We start from the raw sequence: 13803 nt of genomic DNA on the forward strand, positions 1-13803 counted from the left end.
AATTATACAAAAGAAATAATAAAGTAACTTTTACCTGCATTACTTAGAGGTCAGACATCTATGACCATAAAAATGGAAAGTCTAATGACTCTCCCCTTAACATTCCTAGGACACTATGTAAAAACTTTCTAAGAAAACAAAAATCTCCTATTTTGTAGAAATCTTTTTATTCCTATGGAAGAACTGTTGTCATATATAATGTGTCCAGGAAATTTTATGGATTCAATTAAATGCACCAATAAAAATTTTTACTTGAATAAAGTCAGTCAACCACAGCATGATGATTAATAACCATCACTCAATCATATTTTAGAAATGAATCACAACTTTGTATGTGTATAAGTACACTATAATGTTTGAGAGTAATCTAAGAGTATGCTTTTGATACTGAAATGCCATGACAGTGTTTTGAATACTTAAAAAGACTCCAAAATATGTGATTTTTTCTAAGAAAAAGCTTATAATTCAGTGCTAGAGGCATCTGTAGTTCATGTCTAAGGATCATGAAATTCTCATTATTTTTATTCTCGAAAATTTTACCACGTCCTAAATATATTTTGCAATTTAATGTGAAAATTACCTTGTGCTATTCTATAATATTAATGTCATGTTACTGACAGCAATGAAATGATAGGAACAGATTAATAACCTTTTTGAGCATTTGAATATTTACATATATAAGCATATATATGTACAAATTAGTGTGTATATGTGTGCATATGTGTGTGTGTGTGTGTGTGTGTGTGTTTCAAATTGGTGTCACATAGCTCTGTTAGTTTTGAACTAACTATGTAGCCAAGATCATTCTTGATCCTTGGCCTCTAATTCTCAAGGGCTTCTACTGCAGATATTCACCATGATGTTTGGTTTGAATATTCATTTTAAATAAAAATATTTAAATCATGTTTATTTTGCATGATTACATGAAATTTTATGCTCTCTGAAACAATGAATAATATTAATTGAAAATTATAATGTTTTATAAAGTTAGTATAAGGCTTCATATTCTTCAAGTACATCCTAAGTAAATCAAGTACAGAAATACCAAACCATATAGTATTAGTTTGGATTTCTTTTTGGTAAACAAGTAAATACACAGATTAATTAAAAAAAACTTGAAAGATGTTCTGAAACAGAGTTTAGGCTAGACTCAGAATTCATTTTCCTGGCCACCTGAGAACATAATCAGCATTTGGCTTGCAAAGACAAGACTTTGGTCAAAACAAGCATGTGGTGATGATGTACGCTTGTAATCCAAGCACCAGGGAGGAGACAGCTGGATCAGTGGGACTTGCTGACTAGCCAGTTTTCAGCTCAATTTCTAACCTCAAGATTCACTGAAAGACCCTGTCTCTAAAACTAAGGTGGACAATAAAGGAAGGCAGTTGCCATCTACCTCTGATTCTACATGTGCACACTATATACACATACATACACACAACTTACATACATGTACATATACACACACATACACATGAGAAGTAATGCCAAATCTCACAGCTTTCCCTAAGGATAACATGAATATAGCATTTTCATTTAAATTAACAGTTTTATAATTTTCAAGTATCAAGCATAAAAATATATTGTTTGTTTGTAAAAGGGGGAGTAAAAGAAAGGGTACGAAGTTGGAAGGAGGATATGGGAGGAGTTAAGAAGGGGGAAACCATGATCAGATTATATTGTGAAAAAAACAAACAAAAAACAAAAATGAAAAAGAACAGGAAAAAATATTTGAGCCTTTCTTGACTGATATGGAAACACATGTAAATCCTGTCATTCAATATTAAATGAGGTAAGTTATGAATAGTGAGTACACTGTGGTTAGGTTTAGCTGTAATGTTTGCTTACCTATACAAAATATACTCAAAGAAAATGTATAACATGTACATTTTTATTAATGCTGGGACATGCTCAGGGAAATATTTCACTTTCTTCTTAATACATTTTCTATATTTAATTAAACTCCACTTTCACAAATATTACAATGTGCAGAGATTGTGCTCACCAAAACTTACTTTAAAGAGCCCTCCTAATTCCTGTATTGTTTGTTTTCTGCAAATCTGAAAAGGGGTTTAACTTTTCTTGTACTAGTACTTATAGAATCATAGAATCTTTTCATAACTGAGAACACAGTTTTCTTTTTGCAATCATACACCATAAATAAGATAAATAAAATACTTTCACTGTTTTTTTTAACGAATGTGTGATAATTTTAAGTATATGCCATTTATTCAGAGACCATAAAGCATTTGTCCAAATTTATAGGCATTAAGGGAATTATGGGATCACTGGTATAATTTCACAAGAATAAAGCCAAAGAAAAATGCTGGAAGTATGGACTTAAACTAACTGTGCCACAGTGGCACATGTCCCCTCCCATGAATCCATGAAAGGTGCTGTTCCAGATGGGCAAATGGAGAAAGGAAGGTCTTTTCCACTTTGATAAGATAGTGTCTGCAAGTGGAGGCTGATATAAAGATATAAAAGACACTTCTCCGCACTTACAGTCAATCACAAGTGGAAGGATGATGGTGTCATGGAGGCAACAGGGTAAAGAGAGGATGAAAACTGGAAAGAATATTTTCCTTTGAGATGGTCAAGACCTGGATATCAGCGTCATTGGAAACGCTGGAGAGATTGGTGAGAAAAGAATAAAAAGCACCATCAATATCACTCGACAAGTATGTGTAGAGATGCCCTTATATACAGCAGGTATCTAACGGTTAACTCCCCTGTGTTCTCCATTGTATTCCAAACTACAAACGATGCATGAATTCTGTTAAAGATTTGTGTAGAAAAGAGCCTGTAAAATTCTGTCTTTCGTCACTTTTTCCATATCTTTTCAACTCTCTAGGAAAGCAGGTTTAAAGCCCCAATGTCTATAAAGGAACAAACAGCCAGGTATGATAGCCTGTGCCTTTAATCCCAGCACATGCAAGCCTGAGGCAGGAGGATCACCATGAGTTTGAGGCTATCCTTAGCTACAGAATGAAACCCCTTTACTAACCAACTATGAAAACATCAGTAACAGGTCCATCGTACTGCCTGACCCAAAATGCAGGCCAGGGTGGTGGCCCGGCTTCCAGCATTTGATGGAAGCATAGCACCGAAGGCTGGGCAGTCATCGGTGAGTGCCCAAGGGGGCCTTGAGGGGAGCGAGCCGGGTGCCATGCCTCCCTGGAGAGCTCTGCTTCAGGTGAGTGAAGCCCAGGCGCTGGCTGCCCATGAGGGAGGACTATGAAGCTTCCGAACATCCTGCTCACCGGTACACCAGGGGTTGGAAAAACCACGCTAGGCAAAAAACTTGCATCAAGATCAGGACTTAAGTACATTAATGGGGGGGGGGGCGGGTTAGCTCAAGTCTGATCACCGGATATCATGGACTCTGGCAAGATGGCTTCTCCTAAGAGCATGCCGAAAAGACGCACAGATGATGGCACAAATCCTGAAGGATATGGGGATTACAGAATATGAGCCAAGAGTTATAAATCAGATGTTGGAGTTTGCCTTCCAATACGTGACCACAATTCTAGATGATGCTAAAATATATTCAAGCCATGCTAAGAAGGCGACTGTTGATGCAGATGATGTGCAATTGGCCATCCAGTACCATACCGACCAGTTGTTCACTTCTCCCCCGAGAGATTTTTTTATTAGATATTGCAAGACAAAGAAACCAAACCCCTCTGCCGTTGATCAATCCATATTCAGGTCCTAGACTGCCTCCCCGATAGAAATTGTTTAACTGCCCCAAACTATAGGCTTAAGTCTTTACCAAAAAAGGGCATCTACTCCTGCAGGAAGAATAACAGTTCCATGGTTAAGTGTTGGTTCAGTTTCTAGCAGACCAAGTACTCCCACACTAGGCACACCAACTCCACAAACCATGTCTGTCTCAACTAAAGTAGGCACTCCAATTTTCCTCACAGGACAGAGGTTTACAGTGCAGATGCCTGCTTCTCAGTGCCCTGCACTGAAAGCTTCAGTTCCTGCAACATCAGCAGTTCAGAATGATCTGATCAATCCATCATTAATTGGGTCCAAAAACATCCTTATTACTACTAATATGGGATCACAAAATACAGGCAACGAGTCATCCAATGCCCTGAAAAGACAGCATGAAGATGACAATGATGACGATGATGATGATGATGATGATGATGAAGACTATGATAATTTGTAATCTAGCCTGGATGCATGTAACATGTGTACTTGGTCCTGAATCCATTCTACTGAAATTAAACAAGCATGTTTTATGTTCTAAAGCTATAGTTTAGAAAGTGATATTTAATAAGTATATGTACTATGCCTTTAAATGGAAATATTCAGTTTTAATTGAACTAGTGATGGTTTTTCATCAATCTTTATGCATAAAAAATAAAATGGTAATTTATCAATTTGAAAAAAAAAGAAAACATCAGTAACATTAGTTGAAGTACTATGCTACCTTGCCATAGGCTGTCAGAATCCTTTAGAGATTTTCCTCTAGTGTGTTTATCCATATTGCTAAATGATGCTGTGGGATGGTCTGTATGTCAAATTACTCTGATTGGTCAATAAATAAAACACTGATTGGCCAGTGGCTAGGCAGGAAGTATAGGCGGGACTAACAGAGAGGAGAAAAGAAAGAACAGGAAGGCAGAAGAAGACACTGCCAGCTGCCACCATGACAAGAAGCATGTGAAGACATCGGTTAGCCACGAGCCACGTGGCAAGGTATAGATTTATGGAAATGGATTAATTTATGCTATAAGAACAGTTAGCAAGAAGCCTGCCATGGCCATACAGTTTGTAAGCAATATAAGTCTCTGTGCTTACTTGGTTGGATCTGAGCAGCTGTGGGACTGGTGGGTGACAAAGATTTGTCCTGACTGTGGGCAAGGCAGGAAAACTAGCTACAAAATGACAACATTTTTATTTATTTATTTTTATTAAATTTTCTATTCATTTTACATACCAACCACAGATCCCCCCGTCCTCCCTCCTCCTCAACCCATCCCCCATTCCCACCTTCTGCAAGGCAAGGTCTCTCATGGGGAGTCAGCAGAGCCTGGCACATTCAGTTGAGGCAGGTCCAAGCCCTTCCCCTGCACCAAGGCTGTGCATAGTGTCCCACCATAGGCACTGGGCTCAAAAAAGGCGGCTGATGCACCATGGACAGATTCCGTCTCCCCTAAACAGTTCAAGCTAAACAACTGTCTTGCCTATCTAGAGGGCCTAGTCCAGTTCCATGGGAGCTCCACAGCTATTGGCCCACAGTTCATGAGTTTCCACTAGTTTGGCTGTCTGTCTCTGTATGTTTTCCTGTCATGAGCTTGATGTCCCTTGCTCATAGAATCCCTCCTCTCTCTCATCAACTGGACTACTGGAGCTTGGTCTCATGCCCGGCCATGGATTTATGCATCTGCTTCCGATAATATTTTTTATTTAATTTTAATTTTTTTGAGAATTTTAAACATGAGTACTGTATTTAGATCATTTATATCCCTCTCTAAATCCTGCTAATTGATGAAATATTAAAATTACACACACACACACACACACACACACACACACACACACACATATTGCCTGGAAGACACAGACAGTATAGAAATCATCATAAAACCATGCACTGGAGATTGGATAACCTATCAAGGTGCTTTATCCCTGGAGAAAATTATTCTCTTCCTCACAGCAGACATTAATTGCCTGTAGCTTTTCATCTAGGGGTAGGACCTTGTGAATTTTTCCTGATCCACATTGGTGTGTCAACTGGTGTCACTATATAGATTTTGTTCAGATAACCATATTGTTGGATTTTCATGGGTGTACCTTTCTTGTCATATCTAAGAGACACTATCTAGGCATCTTGGTTGTCTGGTTCTCACAATTTTTCTGCCTTGTTTTCTGAAACTTTCCTTGAACCTCAGGCATAGAAGTCCTGTTGTATATGTATGAATTAGAATGATGTACCCCATAGTTACTTCTTCATTTTGACCAACTGTGGATCTCAAACTTAGCCAACTACCAGTGTCTGACAGATGTTGACCCTAGAACAGACCCTATTACAGCTATCTTCTGAAACCAATATAATTTCCAACTATAATATAAATATTTGTCCTTATATCCACAGATAAGTATATCCTTTATCTCTCATCAATGCAGCTTACTTTGGAGGGTTCATGACAATGTTTAAAGCTGCAATTTGTCCAATTTTTGTTTTCACACATTATAGTCTTCCTTTTTGATAAGAAATATAAAGATTTACTATTCTTAACCATGCCCTCTCTGTAGCATGAATCTTAAAAGGTCTTATTAATAAAAAAACAAACAAACAAAAAAAAAAAACAAAAACAAAAACAAAAAACCTGGAGCTGGGAATTGGGGTGAATGCTGGAAGATCAGAGAAGCAGAACAAGCCACAGCTTCCTCACCTCACCAGTTCCTCAGCTGATCCTGTTTCTTCAGACTGGAAGCCTCTGCATCCTCATTCAAATAGATCTCAGTTGAACTGCTGCTAGAAGTCTAAAAGCTTAACCAGCTCTAGTTCCTGGTTTTCACTCCTTATATAATTTTCTGCTTTCTGCCATTGTGTCCTGGGATTAAGGTTGTGAGTCACCATGCCTGGCTGTTTTCAGTGTGGCTTTGAACTCACAGAGATCTGGATGGATCTCTGCCTTTGGAATGTTAGGACTAAAGGCATGAGTGCCACCATTTTCTGGCCTCTGTATCTAGTGGCTGTTCTGTTCTCTGACCCCAGATAAGTTTATTAGGGTGCACAATATTTTGGGGAACACAACATCACCACACCTCTCTACCTCACACATACTTCTCTTGACTCATCCCCAGAATGGTCACAACATTGTTAAGGCAGTGTTTAGAATATGCATTAGTTTCATCAATCTAATTACTTAGAAGCCAACTATTTAGTTTATAGTGATTTTGTGTTTTCCTCAAACTTCTGACTTCATTTCTGATTATTGTTTGTATGCTTGCTTGTTTGCAAAGTTTATGATGCTTTCTGCATTGCCTTTGTTTCTTCCAGGCTGCTCTTTTTTGTTTTGTTTTGTTTTTTGAGACAGGGTTTCTCTGTGCAGCTTTGTGCCTTTCCTGGATCTTACCCTGTAGCCCAGGCTGGCCTCAAACTCACAGAGATCTGCCTGCTTCTGCCTCCCAAGTGCTGGGATTAAAGGCGTGTGCTACCACCACCCGGCTCCCAGGCTGCTTTTTATTGTACTTATTTGCTACACCATCCGTATTCTTCTACACCTTTTCCAGGGTCTGATGACCATTACCTGGCTAACTGTTGCATGCTTTGACACATCTTGGCATCTCATCTGTTTCTCAAGGATCTGATCTGAAAACCAGGTTTCCATTTTTTTTTTTTCTGGACATATTTTTATATAGAGCTATTACTAATTCTTTATTTTAGGAATATCTAAATGTTCAACTTTTGTGTCAAACACACCCAGGCACACTTATTTCTCTCTTTTGGAATTCATTTCCTAGTTATTTTATCAACTCCTAATATTTCCAGAAATCTTTTCAGGTTATTTTCACCTACAATTCCCTGAACTACCAAGTGCTCATAAAACACTTTTATATGTAGGATTGTTATTTTCAACTGTGATGGACATCTAAGCCCACTCTATATCCCTTCCATTATTTGCATATTCATGGATGTCCTAATTCCTTTGACCTCTTCATCATGAAGTATATATTTTTAAAAATTTTCTAGATGTATGGAAACATAATTTTCTTTTTTTATATTTCCTTCATTACTTTTCTATCTGTCTACAAGCAGAAATCATGTTTAATACCGACTGAAAATATTTATTTGTTGGAGATCCAGCCAGCTTTCATTATACCTGATACTTTTGAAGTGTAGGGATGAAGGAAACATGAAGACATTTGAATTGGACATATGATAAACGTTATCAAATTGGTTCTTTGTGATAGATCTTGAGTAGCCTTTTGTGACATGAGGGGCAAGCCTAGAAAGTGGATCATCATAAAGCCTCTATGACTGTGGGCTGAAGATTTGGTCAGTTCTGTTATTCATCTGTCTCTAGTCAATTGTTGCAAAGCATACTGTTTTTTGTTTTTTCAAACTTATCCTTGAAGATGATTCTAGCTAGGAACATGAGATTCCAAAAAAATAATAGGTCACTGTGTGCTGCAGCATAGGTCTTAACTACCCCAAGTTCCAAGTATCAAGGCTTGGGAGGTGGTAGAAACTTTAGAGTTGGGGCATAGTGAGAAGTCTTTAGTTCACTGGGCTCATGCTCTTGAGTGGCACAGTTGAACTTTGAACTCTTTATAAGTTTCTCGGTTTTATATTGTGGGCACAAGGTAAATGACTTCTCTGCTATAATTTAGTGTCATTCTATGATATCTAGTCATAGGCCCAGAGTAATGGGTCAACTGAATGTATGATCACACCTTCAAAACTCTGAGCCAAAATGAACCCTTTCTCTTACCATGTTAAATATTAACTGTGTATATTTATCAGGTACTTTATACAGTTATGAATTACAGATTGAGTCAGTATATTAGTCATGACATAGGAACCCTTTCTGCAAACTGCCATTAGATAGTGCTACCACACTGTGACATACACTGTTGTTGCCACCAGGAGCTCAGAGACTCCTTGACCCATCTTCCTTCCTCTCTCATGTGACTTACTAAAATTCTTCTGATGATAGTCTTAAAATACATTTCAAAGAACCCCTATTCAATGGTCAAAGTAGAAATGTTTGTTTCAGGCTTTAGTCTCCACATCTAAAACACAGCACGGACCTTAACAGCAGAACTTCCTTGTGTTTGTGGTACTAGGGATTGAACCTAGGGCCTCACTTGGGCAGGCAAAAGTTCTTCTACTTACTTGTATTCCTATACTCATTTTGTTACTTTTTATATTGAAATAAGATCTTACTAAGTTACTCAGGATAGCCTTGAATTCACTATGTAACCCATACTAATCATGAACTCACTGTGTAGCAGAGGGTAGCCTTGAACTTATGATCCTCTTACCCAAATCTACCTGCCTCAGCTTCCCAAGTAGCTGGAATTATGGGCCTTTATGACTAGGCCTGACTTAACAATCTCAATGGTTCGATTTTTATAAGAAAGTAAATTCTTGAATTGTTTGACCTTCATTGCTTTATTTTGGCTGAAACTTCATTGTTTCAGATTAGGGCAAGGGCATTGAAGGCTTTGCTTGTTATAATTTACAAAGGGTCTGTGACTAAAGTTTCTTATCTGAAGAATGATGGGATTATAATTAGTCCTTAAACTTCGAACCTAGAGAAGTGGATGAGTTGTAAACTGCATGATGATAGAATGGATTATGACAGTCGAGAGACAATGAAGACTGAGAGTGCTGGTATTGGGATACACCATGACAGTGGAGTTAGAAATGAGAGATATTGATGGTAAATACAGGAGAAAGTAGTTGGATACAACTGTGAGCAATTCTAGGTCCTGGGTTGCATCATTCTCATCTTTATTTTTCAGAGCCTATTCCAGACCTGGTAATCAGCTGTTATTTAATGCTCATTAAATAGACTTGAGTCAATTGTTGGCTTAAGAGAGGATTATCAGTTTGTGAGAATGGATGCACAAGATTTTGGTGATGTCAAGAATGTTGCTAAGTAATTAATGCAGATGAAAAGTGCTACTATGCCAAGTACTGTATGGATGATTTTACCATAAATAAAATAATTAATAAATAGAATAATGGGACTTAGTGAGAATATCATACCTCAAGTTCATATAACTCATGAAAAATTACACTTCTGCAAATATGAAATTTTAAGACAGGGTAATTTACTAAAATAAAGTATCTGTTAATTTACTTGTCCTCTGGGATATATTAGTGAAAATAAATGTTAAGAAAAAATTATGTATGGAAAATAAATCAATATGAAGTGCTGGAATGTTGCTGGTTGAAAGATATCAATTTTACTTTCATCTTTTCTTTCTAAAGATCTAAGACAATGTAAGTAGAAGTGCAGGAAACTGATGTATGCCTTATGCAGATTTTATACAGGTGTCTTTCTTCAGAGTGGTTGGCTTTCTTTTTTTTTTTTTTGATAGTCCCCTTTTCAAATATTGACACCAGACAAATATGTGAGGGTAGTGCTCCCTTTTGTAGAATTTCATATAACTGGAACAAAACAACATGTAATTGTGTGATGCTCTACTCCCATGTAGACTGATGCTCTGGAAATCATGTTTGACTTCACTGACATCATGTGTTATGCCATCTCCTTCCTTCCATTGTAATAACAGAAAGTTGCCTTTGTGGGAGATTGTGGTGATATTTTATTTGTGTTCTAATAAAGCTTATCTTCGGATCAGAGGACAGAGCCAGCCCCTAGATTAGACATAGAGGCCAGACAGTGTTGGCACACATGCCTTTAATCCTATCACTGTGAGTTCATGGCCACACTGGGAACAGAACTAGGCATGGTGGCACACACCTTTAATCCTAGCACTTGAGATCTCATATCTTTGATTAGGAAGGACACATGCCTTTAATCACAGGAAGTGCTGGCAGGGAGCAGAAAGGTGTATAAAGCATGAGAACCAGGAACTAGAGGCTTTTAGGCAGTTCAGCTGAGATCCCTTCTGGGTGAGGATTCAGAGGCTTTCAGTCTGAGGAAACAGGATCAGCTGAGGAGTTGGTGAGGTAAGGTTGGCTGTGATTTGTTCTATCTCTCTGATCTTTCAGCTTTAACCCCAATATCTGGCTATTATTATTATTATTATTATTATTATTATTATTATTAAGACCATTTAAGATTTGTGTTACAGGAGATGTTATAAGTTATGGACCATTTTGAACTTTTGTTGAGAAAACCCATTTTTCCTTTCTGGAACTCTTATTTTACAATCCTTAGTTCTGTTCTATTAAAGAAGGGGTGGATTGTGTGTTCACACATCGTAGGGAGTATGTGTTTGGCACAGTTTTCTCATGAATGCTACATTTCAGGGGTGAGAGGCCATCTATGAGCACTTCAGTACATGGTTTGCTTTTTAAATAATGTGCATGAGTTCTGCCTGCATGAATCTAGAAGAGCAGCTAGTGCTATCAACTGCTGATCCATCTTTCTAGTCCTATGCACATTTTAAAATGAGTGAGTACTGGACTGTACAAAACATTTGTTTGTATTTGTTGAGATCATTTGGTAGCATTCAGCTTCAAGTCCTTAATATGAGGTAGTCTATTGATACATTATTATTAAACCAATCTAACAATCTTGGGATAAATGCAATAAAGCTGTAATGTGGGAGATTGACAACCTATATCTTCCTTTTATGCTATCCTCATTTAAAAGAAGCTGAATGCCTAAGTAATTAGTTAATTAGTTTTCCATCTATATGCGTATTTTCTTGTAAATACATGCATTTGTGGCTATAAAATTTCCACCAACTACTAGCTTAGCCATATCTCATAGGTTTTGTGCCATGGTCTCCTTGTCTTATACTTTAGCTTTTTGTGAGTTCACCAGTACATCTTTTTATTCAAGATCATAGAAATAGATCTATAAATTTCAAAAGTTTAAACTTTTGGCTTTTAATTACCATGTTCCTATTTGACCATATTATGACCAGAAGACACAAACACATGATTTAGTATCTTATAGATGTCAGGATATATATGTGGCTTCATACATTCTCAGTTTAATTAATGTTCCATGGATGTTTAAAATGAAATATTCTCTATTTTGTTTTTACTTGAACTTCTTTAATGTTGATTAATTATCTGTTTCTCTTGCACATTTTTTAAAGTGCTGTAATAATAATAGTGTGGTTATAGGGAGGAGAATGGACATGGTCATAAGGTAAAAAGACATATGGATTGTAAGAAGATTTTCAAGGGTAGTGAAAAGAGCCAATAGAAAAAATCCAAAGAGATTGAGTCACTGTATTAGTTAGGGTTATCTAGAGGAACAGAAATGGTAGAAATAATATTTATAAAAACTATTTATTAGAGTGGCTTACAGGTTGTGGTCCAGCTAGTCCAACAATGGCTTTTTATCAATGGAAAGTGCAATAAAACAGTAATACAATAGTTGTTCAATCCTTAAAGCTCCAGAAATGGAATTTAATCATAATCATTTTTACTTGCAGCGATGGGGGTATATTTAGTTAAATTTTTATATTGATTCTTTGGTATTTGTCAGATTTTCAAGATCACACACTAGAATAACCACTTTTCAGCAGAAGGTACAAAAAGTGTTTACTTAAGGGCAGTAAACCTTGAGGGCATTTGCACTTTTGCTAGGGAAGCCACTTAAAGAGTCAACAGTGAATACAGTGGTGAGACTCTGCTCTTCAGCCTCAATGCTTAAAGCAGAGAAGAAAATATGCAACAGGGTGAAAAGTGTAGAATAAAAGGGAGCAGTGACTTGGAGTGATTTTTTTCAAATCTCCAAAGTAAGACACAAAAGAAGTTGGAGAGAAGGAGGAACACATTTGAACTTGCTGTAAACTTAGTTAAAAGCCTGGAAGGTAATAATGAAAAGTAATGGTAACCCTCAAGGGTCAAATCAACCACTTTACATACACAATGTGCTTTAAACTGTTTTCACAAAAGGAGCAATGCCCCAACTATGCAGAACTTATCTTTAAACACTAAGGATTTTCCACAAATTGCTTAGATGACTTCCATCTGGGTCTTCTCATTTAAAGCCCATTTGAGAATAGCTGTTGCTTGTTCTTCAGAGAAATAATTCTTGTAAACCTTGATTATGGTTCAGGGAGAATGTACCCACACAGAAGGATGGAAACTATAAATGTTTTATTCTGTTCTGTCTTTAATTCTGTCAACCCCGGGGTTAGTCACAGAGCCATAAACAAGCTAAAAAACCAAGACAGCTTGTTTGACAATCCTAATATTTGTCTTGAAGGACTTCCTTTGCATTTTTGTCCTTTAGTTTCTTTACTTATGAAATAGAGACACTAATAGTACCAATGTCAGAGAATTGGTGGGAAAGTGATCAATAAATGTGAACAAAGTTGGCAGCACCTTTCTTCACACCTGGAACCTGCAACCATAACTAACTTCTTAGGAATTAAGGCGCTTTATGTAGGACGTGTATATGCACACTATTACCTAGTATCATCTCTTTGTTCACAGTGGAGTGCTATAGTGCATATACACACTTCCTTTCTGTAAAGCATTTCCAAATAGTTCACCTTCTTCAATTCCAGTATAGACTGTGCATATCCATGGTAGAAGTCAGTTCATTGTCTGTCCATGCTCACCACTTACTGAATATAGCAGTTAAGTTATTAAAGAAGGAGACTTCAAGTTTCCTGACTTACAGTATCGAGTGGTCTTCAGAAGGATGGGTTTGACTCCCAGTAGTCAGTGAAGATGAGGTAATACATTGTGATTCCTATTTTTACAAGCTTAAGTTTATTTAATACAACCTTAGAGTTACTATATCATTAATACAGAGACATGTTCAAGTAATAAAACTGATTATAATTTTTATCATCTTACTTATTACTTAACTTTATAATTTAATATAATAATATGCTATCATTACTTATATATATCTAATAACTGATATGTAATATTAGTTATATATCTTACATTTTTCATAACACCTTATTTATTAACAGTTTTTTTTAAACCACAAGGCCCTCTAAATCAACTGAACAAATTTCTTATGAACTCATAGAGACTAAAGCATCAAGCACAGGGCCTGTGTATATATATTATATAGATTTAAGTTTGGTATTTTTATGGGACTCCTGAGATATGCTGAGATAGCAAGTGTCTGTGTGAATATGCTCATGTGCATG

At 36.8% G+C, this 13803-nt stretch overlaps 1 protein-coding gene and 1 pseudogene across 3 annotated transcripts in view; one reads left to right on the plus strand and one right to left on the minus strand.

The window, feature by feature from the left end:
• Positions 1-13803, minus strand: part of Dok6 (docking protein 6) — a 411539-nt gene that overhangs the window by 63641 nt on the left and 334095 nt on the right. The window lies entirely within an intron of this gene.
• On the plus strand, positions 3211-4183 carry LOC114705162 (annotated as a pseudogene).

Source organism: Peromyscus leucopus, chromosome 19 (assembly GCF_004664715.2).
Source record: "Peromyscus leucopus breed LL Stock chromosome 19, UCI_PerLeu_2.1, whole genome shotgun sequence".
Classification (NCBI taxonomy): Eukaryota; Metazoa; Chordata; class Mammalia; order Rodentia; family Cricetidae; genus Peromyscus; species Peromyscus leucopus.